Raw genomic sequence first — 13,906 nt, 5'->3', positions numbered from 1 at the left:
CACTTGTTAACACGTCATTTTGGTACAATTCGTTTTTGGATCGGTTACTTTTACAGTGCCAAGTGCTTTTTGGGCAGTGTGTAGTGTTGGGTTTTGGCTTAGATTTAGTAGAATAACGATAATGACCGTTGTGTAACATTGTGGAAGGAACCTAACCTCAAAATTGTGCTTGACACCTTTTTTGATGGTGTATCTGGGTACTTAGGCCCTGCTTTTTCTTTCCTTTTGGCAATACTGAGGGCCTGACAGCACTTTTGTTTAGTGCTTTTATCTGTTGGTTTCTTGTAAAACTACGTCCACAACAACTGGATCACAGTACAGCCTATAATATGCCTCTCCTATTGGATGAAATTAAATTTACACGTTTTCATACACTCATCCATGCAGTGCATTAGCTGTTCCTGCACCCAGCCATGGCCAGGCATCAAGTGCAACCGCAGCAAACTTGTTTTAATAAGTAAGTAAATTAATAAATATGTCAACAGCACTCCTCCCCCTAGCTCATGAACCCAGCACATAACTATCAAGACTGTTACAAATATATACAGGGTGTCCCCGAACTCTCTACCAATATTTTAGGGCATTAATCTTGGGTAAGAAACATAACTAAATATAATATTTAAACTGTCCGGAAGTCTTAGTTACTCACACAGCCGCCATTTTGTTTTTTTCTGTCATTAATTTTTGCTTAAAGAATGGTTAAACATAAGAAATGGAAACTTTGCACAAACATTTATTACAACTAGACAAAGCTACGAAAAAATTATCACGATTTTTCAAATTCATAAAACAAAATGGTGGCCATTTAAAATATTTGTAAAATCAATGGTTTTTGAGTTATTTAAGAAAGAAAAATTTAAATGGCCGCCATTTTGTTTTATGAATTTGAAAAATCTTCATAATTTTTTTGTAGCTTTGTCTAGTTGTCTTAAATGTTTGTACAAAGTTTCCATTTCGTATGTTTAACCATTCTTTAGAAAACAATTAATAACTGAAAAAAACAAAATGGCGGCTGTGTGAGTAACTAAGGACTTCCGGACAATTTAAATATGATATTTAGGTACGTTTCTTACCCAGGATCAATGCCCTAAAATATTGGTAGAGAGTCCCGGGACACCCTGTATATGAGTGAAAATTTAAAAACGTACGTTTTCATGTCCCTGGCCTTTTACTTCGTAGATACTGGATTTGTAGTTTATTATTATGTGTTTTAATATTTTTTGGGACGGGGGCAACATGTTACACACAATTATTTGGTTTTAAATAGGTTCTAGGTATTTTTTTCGTATTTTTAAAGTCTCGAAATTCACGACCATGACGTGTCCCTAGGGTACATTTTCCAACTTTCACGCTGATTTTAGACTAATTATTCATGCCGAAATATATAAGGCCATATTTTTATGTCATCAATGGTTATTAAACTTACAAAAAATGAGCATATTATAATTTTATTGTCATTGCAAACTGACTACCATGACAAAATAAGTCTGTCCCTCGATTTGGCGTCACGACCATTTGGGAAAAATTTTCAACTTTGGAGCACGACATTGGCAAGCCTGGCGTCGATGGAGTCAGTTGATTTTAGAGACTAGTTCGGGGTGTACGTCAGGATTGTAGTGCCGGTCGTTTCGAGTTGAAAGGAGGAATTACAAGATTAATAAAGGAAAGGTTGTGTTTTTTGTAATTTTGGTGTGTCCATGACCGTACGTAGTCATTCGATGAAGTAGACATGGTGTTAATTTTTGTTTATAAGATATTTCAATTGCTAGATTAACCTATAAGTCCACTTTGTATCCTCGAACATGAGGTGCAGGGCTACCGCCAGAACAGAGCCAAATAACACGTAATGTCACGACCAAAGTTTCACGACCATCGCGGGTTTTTTCACGACTAATCCAGCCTTATGGATTATAGTGTCTTTGGTCGTGACAATAACTTTAATATAATTGTAATTTGAACAGTTTAGTTCAATTAAAACACATATTTTTATTATAACTAACAGTATAATTGAAGGATTGTTTAGAAAGATTTAGATTATTTCAGAAAATTCACAACCGTACCGCTTGTCCCTGACCATCACGTTTATGATTTCTATCATAAAAGTTTCAAAAATAAAAATATCGTCATATTTCAATGTTTTACACACAAAAGAAGCACACCTCTATACAAACATAACGATTTTTCGGGTCTCAGGTAAGTTTTTTCGGAGTTATACAAACTTAAAAAGGTTTTATTGGCTTTTTTTCAATTTTTTGAGTTTTTTTATTTTTTTCTAGAAAGACCAAATATACCAAAAGCTCAGTGACCTTTTTATTGTATAATGGTCATAAAAGTAAATTAGTTTATAGCAAAACATAGTTATAAAAATAATATTAACTATTTTTAATATTCATTTAAACGTCTGTTATGGTCGTGACAGGATTTTGTGTTTTTCCACTAAAGATGCTCTTTAAAATAAAACTACCAAAGATATTGCGTTACCATGGACATTTTATGAAACTTCAAATGTTAATAAAATAAAAAAATAAGAAAAGTTTTGAAAAAAGGGGAAAAAAATTTGCAAAGTGCTTTTCCTGAAAACGTACGTTTTTAAATTTTCACTCATATATTACAATGTTACATTTTAGTCCTGAAGAACTAACTCCTAAGGCAAAGAACACATCCAATAACACCCGCACCTAACATTGACTCACTCATACATTCATTTCTAGATAAACATCTGCAAGCTGTACATGTAAAATAGTTTAACAGCAGAAGGATTTTATTCAAATAAAGCGTCCCCATTATTATACAGGGTGACAAAAAACTCTGGAAATGGCTTGATATCTTTTTAACTAAATTCGTCAGAAAATTCAAAACTTTCACATAAACTTACATGTATAAAAACTACTTTTTGCAAGCATTACAATTTTTTTACCTTCACCAGGGGACGACCCATGAGGAGTAGGTACATAATCTTTAATGTAAGCATAGGTTGATATGCTCATCATTTTAAAAGTCCGGTCAAGTGGAGTTCAATGCCTGAAACCGCGTATCAAAGTCCTTAGTATTGGTAAATACTCGACTCGTATTAAACATTAGCTTGAGAGCTGAAATTGTATTTTAAAGTCAACTAGCTCATATAGACTAAGTTTATTTGATCTTCAAAACAAATATAACCAGTTTTCAGATTTCCCGGCTAATGTTGACTATGAGTATTTACCAATACTAAGGCATGTGCACTTGTGCAGGTATATTCGGCAATAACTTTGGTTTCCGGCAATGAGCTCCACTTGACCAGACCTTTAAAATGCTGTGCATATCAATCTATGCTTACATTAAAGATTATGTACCTACTCCTCATGGGCCGTCCCCTGGTGAAGGTTAAAAAAATGGTAAAGCTTTCAAAAATTAGTATTCATACATATAAGCTGATGTGAAAATTTTAATTTTCTAACGAATTTAGTTCAAAAGATATCAAGCCGTTTCCAGAGTTTTTTGTCACCCTGTATAAATCAGCCTTATATGTCACCAGAAAAAATTAAACCTGCATTCAGCTCCTCAGATATCCTTATGAGATGAATGACCCAATGTAGATCCATCTTTTAACCCTGGCCCTGGGACACTACACCATCTATAACATATATATATATACATATAGAGCTTATAGTCCCAGATCCCAGGTAAATAATTTACTGCCTTAATAACGATCGAAACTGTCTCCAAAAGCACACCAGGACCAGACAGGTTGAAAATTTGAAAAGGATTCATCAGTCTGAGCTATTGATTGATGTGCCAACTCATTATTAAAGGCATTTATTTATTCATGCATTAGTGGAAGAATAGGCATGAGTGAAAATTTTGAAACATACGTTTTTATGTCCATGGCAATTTACTTCGTAGATACTGAATATAACTATTTTTATTATAACTAACAGTATAATTGAAGGACTGTTTAGAAAGATTTAGATTATTCCAGACAATTCACTACCGTACCGCTTGTCCCTGACCATCACGTTTATGATTTCTATCATACACATTTCAAAAATTAAAATATTGTATTTCAATGTTTTATACACAAAAGTATAGCACAACTCTATAAAAACATAACGATTTTTCGGGTCTCAGGTAAGTTTTTTCGGAGTTACAAACTTAATAAGATTTTATTGGTTTTGTTTCCAATTTTTTGAGTTTTTTTTCTTTTTTTCTAGAAAGATCAAATATATTAAAAGCTTAGTGAGCTGTTTATTGTATAATGGCCCTAAAAGTAAATTAATTTATAGCAAAACATAGTTATAAAATTAATATTAACTATTTTTAATCAGTTTTATGTCCGTGATGGTCGTGACCGGATTTCGTGTTTTTCCATCAAAAATGCTCTATTAATAAAAAATCACCAAAGACATTGCCTTACCTTAACTTCAAATGTTAATGCAAAATAAAAATAATAATAAAAGTTTCAAAAAACGAAACAACAAATTTTAAAAGTGCTTTTCCTGAAAACGTACGTTTCAAAATTTTCACTCACACACACCAAAACAGCTGGACTGTAACAATATACTGTTGTTGTGCAAACTGTGATATATAGGTATCCTGGTATCCTTGCTCAGAGTCTATCCATTCATCTGATTTATCTCCAAAATGTGCATAGCCCTTTTCAAAAACGTATTATACTTAAGTCATTTTTTTATATTTGGTTGTTTGTTACCAACAAGTGTAACTACGGTATACCATCTACACCTACTTGAACAATAACATCAAGAACAAAGACAACCATAAAATAAAAAAGGTCTGGCGGAGTATGTTTTATCTATGGTCTGGCCTACCTCAACAACTTAACTCCAAAATTCATTCAAAATGAACATAAAAGCAAGCATTAAAATAATTAGTGGAACGAATTAGAATCAGAATTCCTATGGCAATGGGAGTGCACTCCAACAGTTTTTAAAGAGGAGTTTGTAATATTATGAAAAAAATTATAAAAACGTTAGTAGAAAGCAGGGCTGGTGAGAGCCGTCACGGGCCCCTAGGCAGTGGGCTGAGCTATCCCGGGCCCCCTATTTTCCTGATGTAGTGACCAGCCGCCTCCGTGCCGTTTTGTTACACATATAACATTACATATTAAGAATGCATGGTAGTTTGATTAATTCTCGTGCCCACAGTTACAACTTAATTCCATTCAAAAATTACTAAGTGAACTGGAAAACCATGCTAAAATGTTTGACTATTATAGCAAGTTTACTTTGTCCAGAAAAGTTACACTTGATCGGGCCCCACCCTTTAGCCGGCCCTGGTAGAAAGAAACCTGAACCTTTTAATTGTAAGCTTTGAATAATATAAACCAATAACAAACACAAACAACGTATGTAAAACATATTATGGTATCCTCCCCCTTCGGACGATAATTTTACTGGAATGATTTGGATTCTACTTCGTCTCGTCGCACGGTCGCAAAAAACGGAAAAAATGGTGTAGTCCCGGATTTTTGCACAGTTGTATGGGATACCCTCCTGAACAACATACTAAAAGTTCTGATTGATGGGGTGTGAGCTATGGGGGGGAGGGGGGTGTAAATGCACAATTTTTCGGTTTTCTGTAATTATCTCGAAAACGGTGCCCTCTAGCGGTAAAATGTACTTATACAAAAATGAAGAGCATTAAATTTCCAACAATAATGTTCATTACATCGTGTTCCTAAAATCAACACTTAACGAGATACATGGGTCATAAGAAAAAAAACATTCAGAGTAACTAGTATTATTGTGGTAAAGTGATTGTTTTATACTACATCAAGTTATATAAACTGATAAAAATGTGCTAAATACTCGTCTATGCAGTACAGCTGTTGAAAAAATTGAGGGGAGAGGAAGTCGGCCCGGACTGGAAGCTTTTTTTTTTTTTTTTAACAAGTATTTATTTACAATCTATTCAATACTAGAATAATAAGTAAATTCAATAACCGTTTTAACATGGGTTAGTTACACTCCATCAAGTGCACTAACATACAAAAACTTTTAAAAAGTTTAACTAAAAACGATTTGGAAGGTCTATTGGATTAACTCTTTTGAGCCTATATGTAGCTTCACTATTGTCGAGGAGGTTAACAACCAGGGAATTTGGATGGGTTTCTAATTTGCTTTGGTATTTTTCACTTCGTTTCTTTATTTCTTCTTTAACATAGGGTAATTTCGTATCTTGATGAATTACTTTATTTGTGACAAACCAAGGTGCTTGTAAAATTTTTCTCAGTGTTTTCGATTGAAACCTTTGAACTATTTCTATGTTTGAGTTGGAAGTGGTTCCCCAGAGTTGGATACCGTAGGTCCAAATAGGTTTCAATATAATTTTGTATAAAAGTAATTTATTTTCAACAGATAATTTTGAATTTCGACCAATGAGCCAATTTAGTTTGTTTGTTTTTAAATTTAAATGAAGTCGTTTGTTCCAAATGTGTGAATGCCATGTAAGCCGTCTGTCGAGATGCATACCAAGGTACTTAACTTCGTTGGATTGTGGAAGCATGACATTATTCAATGTTACTGGGGGACAAGTTCTTGTAGACATAGTAAATGTAACTTGAACGGATTTGGTTTCATTTACTTTAATTTTCCAATTCTGTAGCCACTGAGACAAATCGTCTAATGCAGCCTGAAGGTTTGATGATGCCAGAATAGGATCCTGATTTGATGATAAAAAAGCAGTGTCGTCTGCAAATGTTGCAACCGTAATACCCTGAGTACTTGGAAGGTCATAAGTGAACAAAATATACAAAATAGGTCCAAGAACACTGCCTTGTGGTACACCTGATTCAATTTCATGCACATCTGTAACTATATCTTGATATTTAATTTGAAAAAAGCGTTTGGACAAATACGATTTCAACACTCCATAGTATGTATGGGGCAACAAAGTTTTAATTTTGAACAATAATCCTGTGTGCCAGACTTTATCAAACGCCTGGGCTACGTCCAAAAAAGCAGATGAACAAAAACGTTTATTTTCAAGATCTTCCTTGATTACATTCACTATTCTATGCACTTGCTCAATGGTAGAATGCCTTCGGCGGAATCCAAACTGATGGGAAGGCAACAATTCTTTTTCATCAATTATAATTTGGAGTCTTTTTAAGAAAAGTTTTTCAAAAACTTTGGAAACCACAGGAAGAAGGGATATAGGCCGATACGAGGATGCTTGATTTAAAGGTTTACCAGGTTTCGGAATAACAACAATTTGTGAAACCTTCCACTGTATTGGGAAGTATTCAAGGCGTAAAACTGCATTGAAAAGTACTGTAAGGAAAACTATTCCTTTTCTAGGAAGCTCTTTCAACACTTTACCTGTTATCAGATCATAACCGGGGGCTTTTTTGCCGTTTAAATCGTCTTTTATTACTTTAGCTACTTCAGATGGTGTGAACAATTTTATTGGTAAATCAAGTTGATTTGGAGAATCGAGGAATTCCAAAATTTCTTGCTCAACATTTGAATTAATATTATATGGCTTGAACACTTCCTTGAAGTATGAAGCAAATACATCTGCTTTCTCGATGTTATTTTTGGCCCAAGAACCGTCTTCTTTTAGAATAGGTGGAATGCAAATTTGTGGACGTTTTAAGTTTTTTGTAACTTTCCAAAGGGAGTAGTCACTAGCTTCAGATGGAGAAAGGTTTGATGTGAAATCTTGAAATCTGTCATTGTTTAATTTAAACAGTAACCTTTTCAGTTGTTGAGTGGCCCTGTTTAGATTTCTTTTATCCGTCTGGTCTCTAGAGTTTTGCCATATTCTACGGAGTCGGCGTTTTTCGGCTATTTTCCTATTAGTTTCAATTGGATAGTGTATTCCTGATTTTAAATTATGTTTATTCTGGTCTGGAGTTGCTCTCCAAGCGGAGTCTTGAACTGTTTTGTTGAAATGTTCAACAGCAAGATTTAAATCTTCTTCGCTCTTCAAACACACAGAAATCTTTAAATTTTGATCCATTAATTCACGAAAATAATTCCAATCTGTATTTTTGTTGCACAAATGTGGTGGAATAGGTTTAAATATAACATTTGAAGCGATCGTTAAAATTACAGGTGAGTGGTCTGAGGAAAGGTCCAGAGATTGCTCGATTGTCACAAAATCTCGGGATACACCTTTTGTAACAAAAAAATCAAGAAGGTCTGGTATTTTTTGACGATCAGAGGGCCAATATGTCGGTTCACCTGTCGATAGAGTATCAAGGTTCCGTTCTTGGATTGACTGCAATAGTTGTCGACCCCTAGGAGTTGCCAGACGGGAGCCCCATGTAGGATGTTTGGCATTGTAGTCTCCTCACGACAAAAATTTACAGCCTAAAGTGCAGAAGAAATCATTAAACTGTTGGTGTGTAATGTTGTGTCTAGGTGGGCAGTAAATAGAACTTATAGTAAGTGGGCCTGTCTCAAACTCCACTACAACAGATGAACTTTGGATGAAATCGAACTGATATTTTGGCAATTCATGGTGCTTGATATGACTTTTAATCAAGATAGCACAACCTCCATGAGCTCTATTGCTAGGATGGTTAGTGTTGTATAGACTGAAATTTGGAATTTTACAAAAGTTTAAATCAGTAAAGTGAGTTTCAGAAATAAGAATAATGTCCAACTTATGTTTAGCAATGAACAGTTTTAATTCTTGGCATCGCTGTGCCAAGCCGTTAGCATTCCACAAGGCTATTTTCAAGGTTTTCACCATTAATTGAGCTTTTTAAGAACAGTTGTAAGTAGGTCAAGTAAGGAACCTATTTGTTGAGATTGTTGCATAAACAGTTTTTCAAACCGATCAAAGAATGAAGTTATTGTATTTGTTAACTTTTCTGTGGATGCATCACTAGAAGCATTACTTGGCGTGCGTGCATTCACATTATCAGAACTTGTGCTGGGTTTAGTTTTGTTACTTACTCGTGAGTTGCTAACTGCCTCCGCATACGAAGTGTCAGGACGTGTTAGATTGTCAGAAGAGGCAGAATGTGATGATTGAGTAACTTCAGCTTGGTTTGGTACGGTAGTTCTTCCTCGAGCCTGGGGATGTGTTCGACTCTGGATATTTTTGAACACCATGCATCCCCTGTAATTTGCTGGATGATCTCCTCCACACAAGGCGCATATTGCAGGAGTAGAATTGTCTTTAGTGCATTTGATTGTATCGTGTTCTTTTCCACATTTAACACATCTAAATGGATGCCTACAGTAGGTTTTTGTGTGACCATATTGTTGACATCTTTTACATTGAACAATTTCCCTTTTCCTATAAGGGGGTTCAAAAGTTATCTTAGCATGTAACAAATACTGAATATTGAAGATGTCTTTGTTATTTGAACTCGGCTCTAAATCAACAAAGAACATTGACAGTGGCTGTTTGGTGGTTGAATGAAGTACATTAGAAATATTTCTTACCTCATGACCCATCTGTCGTAGTGCTTCTTTTAGTTCTTCTGTATCAACTGAATAGTGCATATTCTTCAATACAACTCTGTATGCTCGATCTTGTTTAAGCTGAAATGTATGGAAGCTAACATTACTCTCGTTAAGTTTTCTCACTATTTTTCTATAAATATTAGCAGATGTTGGAAGAATCTTAACTGAATTGTTATTTATGCATTTGTAGGCAAAAGCAGTAGTGTCAACGACAGATTCAAATGTTTGAATCATTGCCTTCACATTACCCACACCAGGAATAAAAATAGGTGGAGGCTTAGGTTCTGATGATTTTTTAGAAACTGTTTGGATGTTAGAGTCCATGTCTTCATTATCTACATTTAATACTTCAAAACTGTTGCTAACTTCAATAGGCGTGTTCATGTCTTGTTTGGCCTTTTTGGTTTCTATTAGAAACTTCTCCAACGTTTCTGCGTTTGGGAATCGTTTGCCAGTTGTCTGTATCGTCTTCTGACGTGTTTGTCTTGCTAGGAGAATCAATCATAGCATCGATGATTTCAGATGAAAGAGAACCCTCGGTATTGGAGTAGTTGTGGTCAGAGAGGTGCGAGTTGGTGTAATTCACACCTTCGTCGGCCATTTCAAAAGAGAAATGATAGATAAACGTAAACAAATCACACGGTACAGGTTATGAAATTTCAAAAGTCTAAATAGTTACCACGTTACACATCAAATCAAGTCTGAAAGTAACTGAGCATAACGGAATACTAACGCACATTCATTTATGACTATAAAAACAAAAACTAACTATAAAAACCGAGCTTTTTTTGAAAAATAATCAAGAGAAAAATAATTTACAACTATGGTATAAAACAATACACAGCTGACATGGACTGGAAGCTGAGAGACCAAACACTGGTAACCATAATAAAATACTGTAATATTAAAACTAAAATAAACTTGCAGAAAATGTTATTACACCTGTCTTTTGGGATCCCTATTGTACTGTATAATAATAATAATATATGAACAGCTGATAGGTTAATGCTTACATTTTTTAGTAAACAACTTAGATTTCTTTAGTGTACCGCAGGACAGTGTCCTGGGACCAATTCTCTATCTCATAAATACGTCAGGCATACCTGAAAATCCAAATTTATTTTTATCTACATTTGCAGACGACACAGCACTCATAACATCCCATGAAGACCCATTTTTAGCTTCTCAAACACTACGCATTGCCCTAAACAGACTTTCCACGTGGCTACAAAAATGGAGAATCAAAGTGAACGAAAGCAAGTCTGCACATATAACATTCACCACCAGAACAAACTGTCCCCCAGTCCACTTAAACAACGTACTTCTGCCTCACCACAATGAAGTAAAATATTTGGGCATCCACCTCGACAGAAAACTTACCTGGCGAAGCCATATTTGGAACAAACGGCAACATCTAAATTCAAAGTTTCGACAAATGGCCTGGCTCATGAATAAAAATTCAAAACTGTCAATAGAAAATAAATTATTGCTTTACAAATCAAATCAAATCAAAATATCTTTATTCGTACAAGACAAGTACATGTTAGTACATCTGAATAGTGTCAACTTAGCTATTTAAATTAACATTTGCTTAATTATTCATATACTCTTCTATGGAATATAATACTTTGCAAACCAAGTAAGTTTTTAGTTTTAGTTTAAATTTTGAACTGTTTATTTGACACTTTAATTCTGTTGGCAATTTTCTGAAATAACTGCCTTTGTATTGTTGGACAAGGTTGTCTTCAAACCAATTTGGACATATGGCATTTCTTTGTGGGGAACAGCTTCAAAATCAAACTTGGATATATTATAAAAATTTCAGTCAAAATTACTAAGAACCATCCTGAAAGCCCCTTGGTATGTATCCAACGTCACCATTCACAATGATTGCAAAATTCCATTTGTTACTGAAGAAGCTACGAGCTGCAGTAAAAAATACATCTCAAAGCTTGAGTATCATCCGAACCATTTGGCCCTCAACCTGCTAGACAACAGTCAACATGTCTACAGACTAAAAAGAGAAAATGTTTTAGACCTTCCGACTCGATTTGTACAGCAGCTCTTAAATTTATTTTATTTATTTATTTTTTTATTTTTTGTTAGTGCTAAAGCTGTTTAGCTGCTAACTCATGCATTCCAATTTTTATTTTATTGTTAAAAATGCCATCATATTTACTTATTGTTTAATGCAAAACAGATTGTAAATAAAACTATGTAAAAAAAAAACTTAGATTTCACAAACAACCATCAAAATGCTGTTGATTTATTGTTTATTATTTGGTTAAATTAACGAACTTATAATCTCATTGATTTAATAATAGTGTATATACAGGGTAACAAAAAAGTATGGAAACGGCTTTATATCTTTTTAACTAAATCCGTTAGAAAAGCCAAACCTTTCACATCAACTTACATGTACTACTACCTCCAAGCGTTTTCATGTTTTTACCTCAGGGAACGACCCATGTAGGTACAAAATCTTTAATGTAAGCATAGGTTGATATGCACATCATTTTAAAGGTCTGGTCAAGTGGAGTTCATTACCGGAAACCGCGTCTCAAAAGGTTCATCCTTTACAAAATGGCGGCTGTTCAAAGTTCTTGTGGATTATACCTTTACAGGCCTTATTGGTAAATACTCGTATTAAACATTATCTTGAGAGCTGAAATTCTATTTTAAAGTAAACTAGCCCATAGACTATGTGTATTCAATCTTCAAAACAAATTTAACCGGGTTTCATATTTCCCGGCTAATTTTGACTATGAGTATTTACCACTACTAAGGCCTGTGCAGGTATATATTCCGCAAGGACTTTGAAATGCCATCATTTTGTAACGGATGAACCTTTTTTTAACGTGGTTTTCGGCAATGAACTCCACTTGATCAGACCTTTAAAATGATGTGCATATCAACCTATGCTTACATTAAAGATTATGTACCTACTCCTCATGGGCCGTCCCCTGGTGAAGGTACAAAAATGGCAATGCTTGCAAAAAGTAGTTTTCATACATATAAGTTGATGTGAAAGGTTTGAATTTTCTAATGAATTTAGTTAAAAAGATATTAAGCCGTTTCCAGACTTTTTTGTCACCCTGTATAGTTAGTTACCACTGTTTGGTCTCTCAGCTTCCAGTCCGGCCCGACTTCCTCTCCCCTCAATTTGTTCAACAGCTGTACTGCATAGACGAGTATTTAGCACGTTTTTATCAGTTTATATAACTTGATGTAGTATAAAAGAATCACTTTACCACAATAATACTAGTTACTCTGAATGTTTTTTTTCTCTTATGACCCATGTATCTCGTTAAGTGTTGATTTTAGGAACACCATGTAATGAACATTATTGTTGGAAATTTAATGCTCTTCATTTTTGTATCAGTACATTTTACCGCTAGAGGGCACCGTTTTCGAGATATTTACAGAAAACCGAAAAATTGTGCATTTACACCCCCCTCCCGCCCATAGCTCACACCAGCGAACACATAACAAAATAGAAGCGCTACTCGAAGCGCAGGAGCGTGGCAGTCTGACTAGCCGACGAAACGGACAAAGATGGCGGCGCTAGCCTTGTCCCGGCGTCTGCAACGCGCTGGTCGTCTGCTATGCTTCGAGTCAGGATTGTTTACATAGGCTTTGTTGAAATGTAAAAATACTTTTGTATAAAAATTACTTAGGTTTTTCTGGAAGTACATTGTCGTATTAGTATATTGTTGGAAATGTCAAGTAAATCGATTGTTTTTACCGTAGTAAATCGATCTTTTTATCGCGGGAGAAATTTTTGATTACAAATTCATATCTGTTTAAAAAACATCTTTGTTCACATTATAAATCTGTCATATTAGTGTTATTTTATTTCTTGTGTCACGACACATTTTTAGCGTCTTATTAACGATGTTAGCATACGTTTAAAAAAAAAAAACATTACCATAAAGACTATTGTGAGTAAAAATTTTAAAATGCATGGAACTGTTAACAATAAACCTACCAATAAGCCATAACAATTTCAGAAAGATTGGCTGAGTAGTTTGTTTACAATTAAATTTTAAACTTCAGTGTTAGTGCAGAGTTTCTTAAAAATCGGTACTTTTTAGGATCTTTCAACTATATAAATTTTTCTGGTAAACGGAATTTTTTTAAATTGTTACCACGTAAAATGTATTTAACCCAGATTATATTTAATTTTTGTCTCAACAAAATCTGATAATTCATCTCAAGAGATTTAGGCTGAAACTCGAGTGCACATATTTAATTCTCCGACAGTAGTCCCGGCGTGTGCAGCGCGCTAGTCGTCTGCTATGCTTGATGAGAATAGTGAAGATATAAAGTTAAATGATTTTAGTGTAAAGGAAAACAATGTAATTGAGGACTTGACGAACAAAGTACTTGGACAATGTGTAGGTGTAAATTTGTTTCCAAATAGTACACATTTCTCAGATATGAAACAATATGGACAAAAATCATTTTTGTTTCGTAGGTACCTAATT

The sequence above is a fragment of the Macrosteles quadrilineatus genome, unplaced genomic scaffold (assembly GCF_028750875.1).
Source record: "Macrosteles quadrilineatus isolate MER2022 unplaced genomic scaffold, UCM_ALF_1.0 Scaffold_5__1_contigs__length_97177068, whole genome shotgun sequence".
NCBI lineage: Eukaryota > Metazoa > Arthropoda > Insecta > Hemiptera > Cicadellidae > Macrosteles > Macrosteles quadrilineatus.
This window is presented reverse-complemented; position numbering follows the sequence as displayed.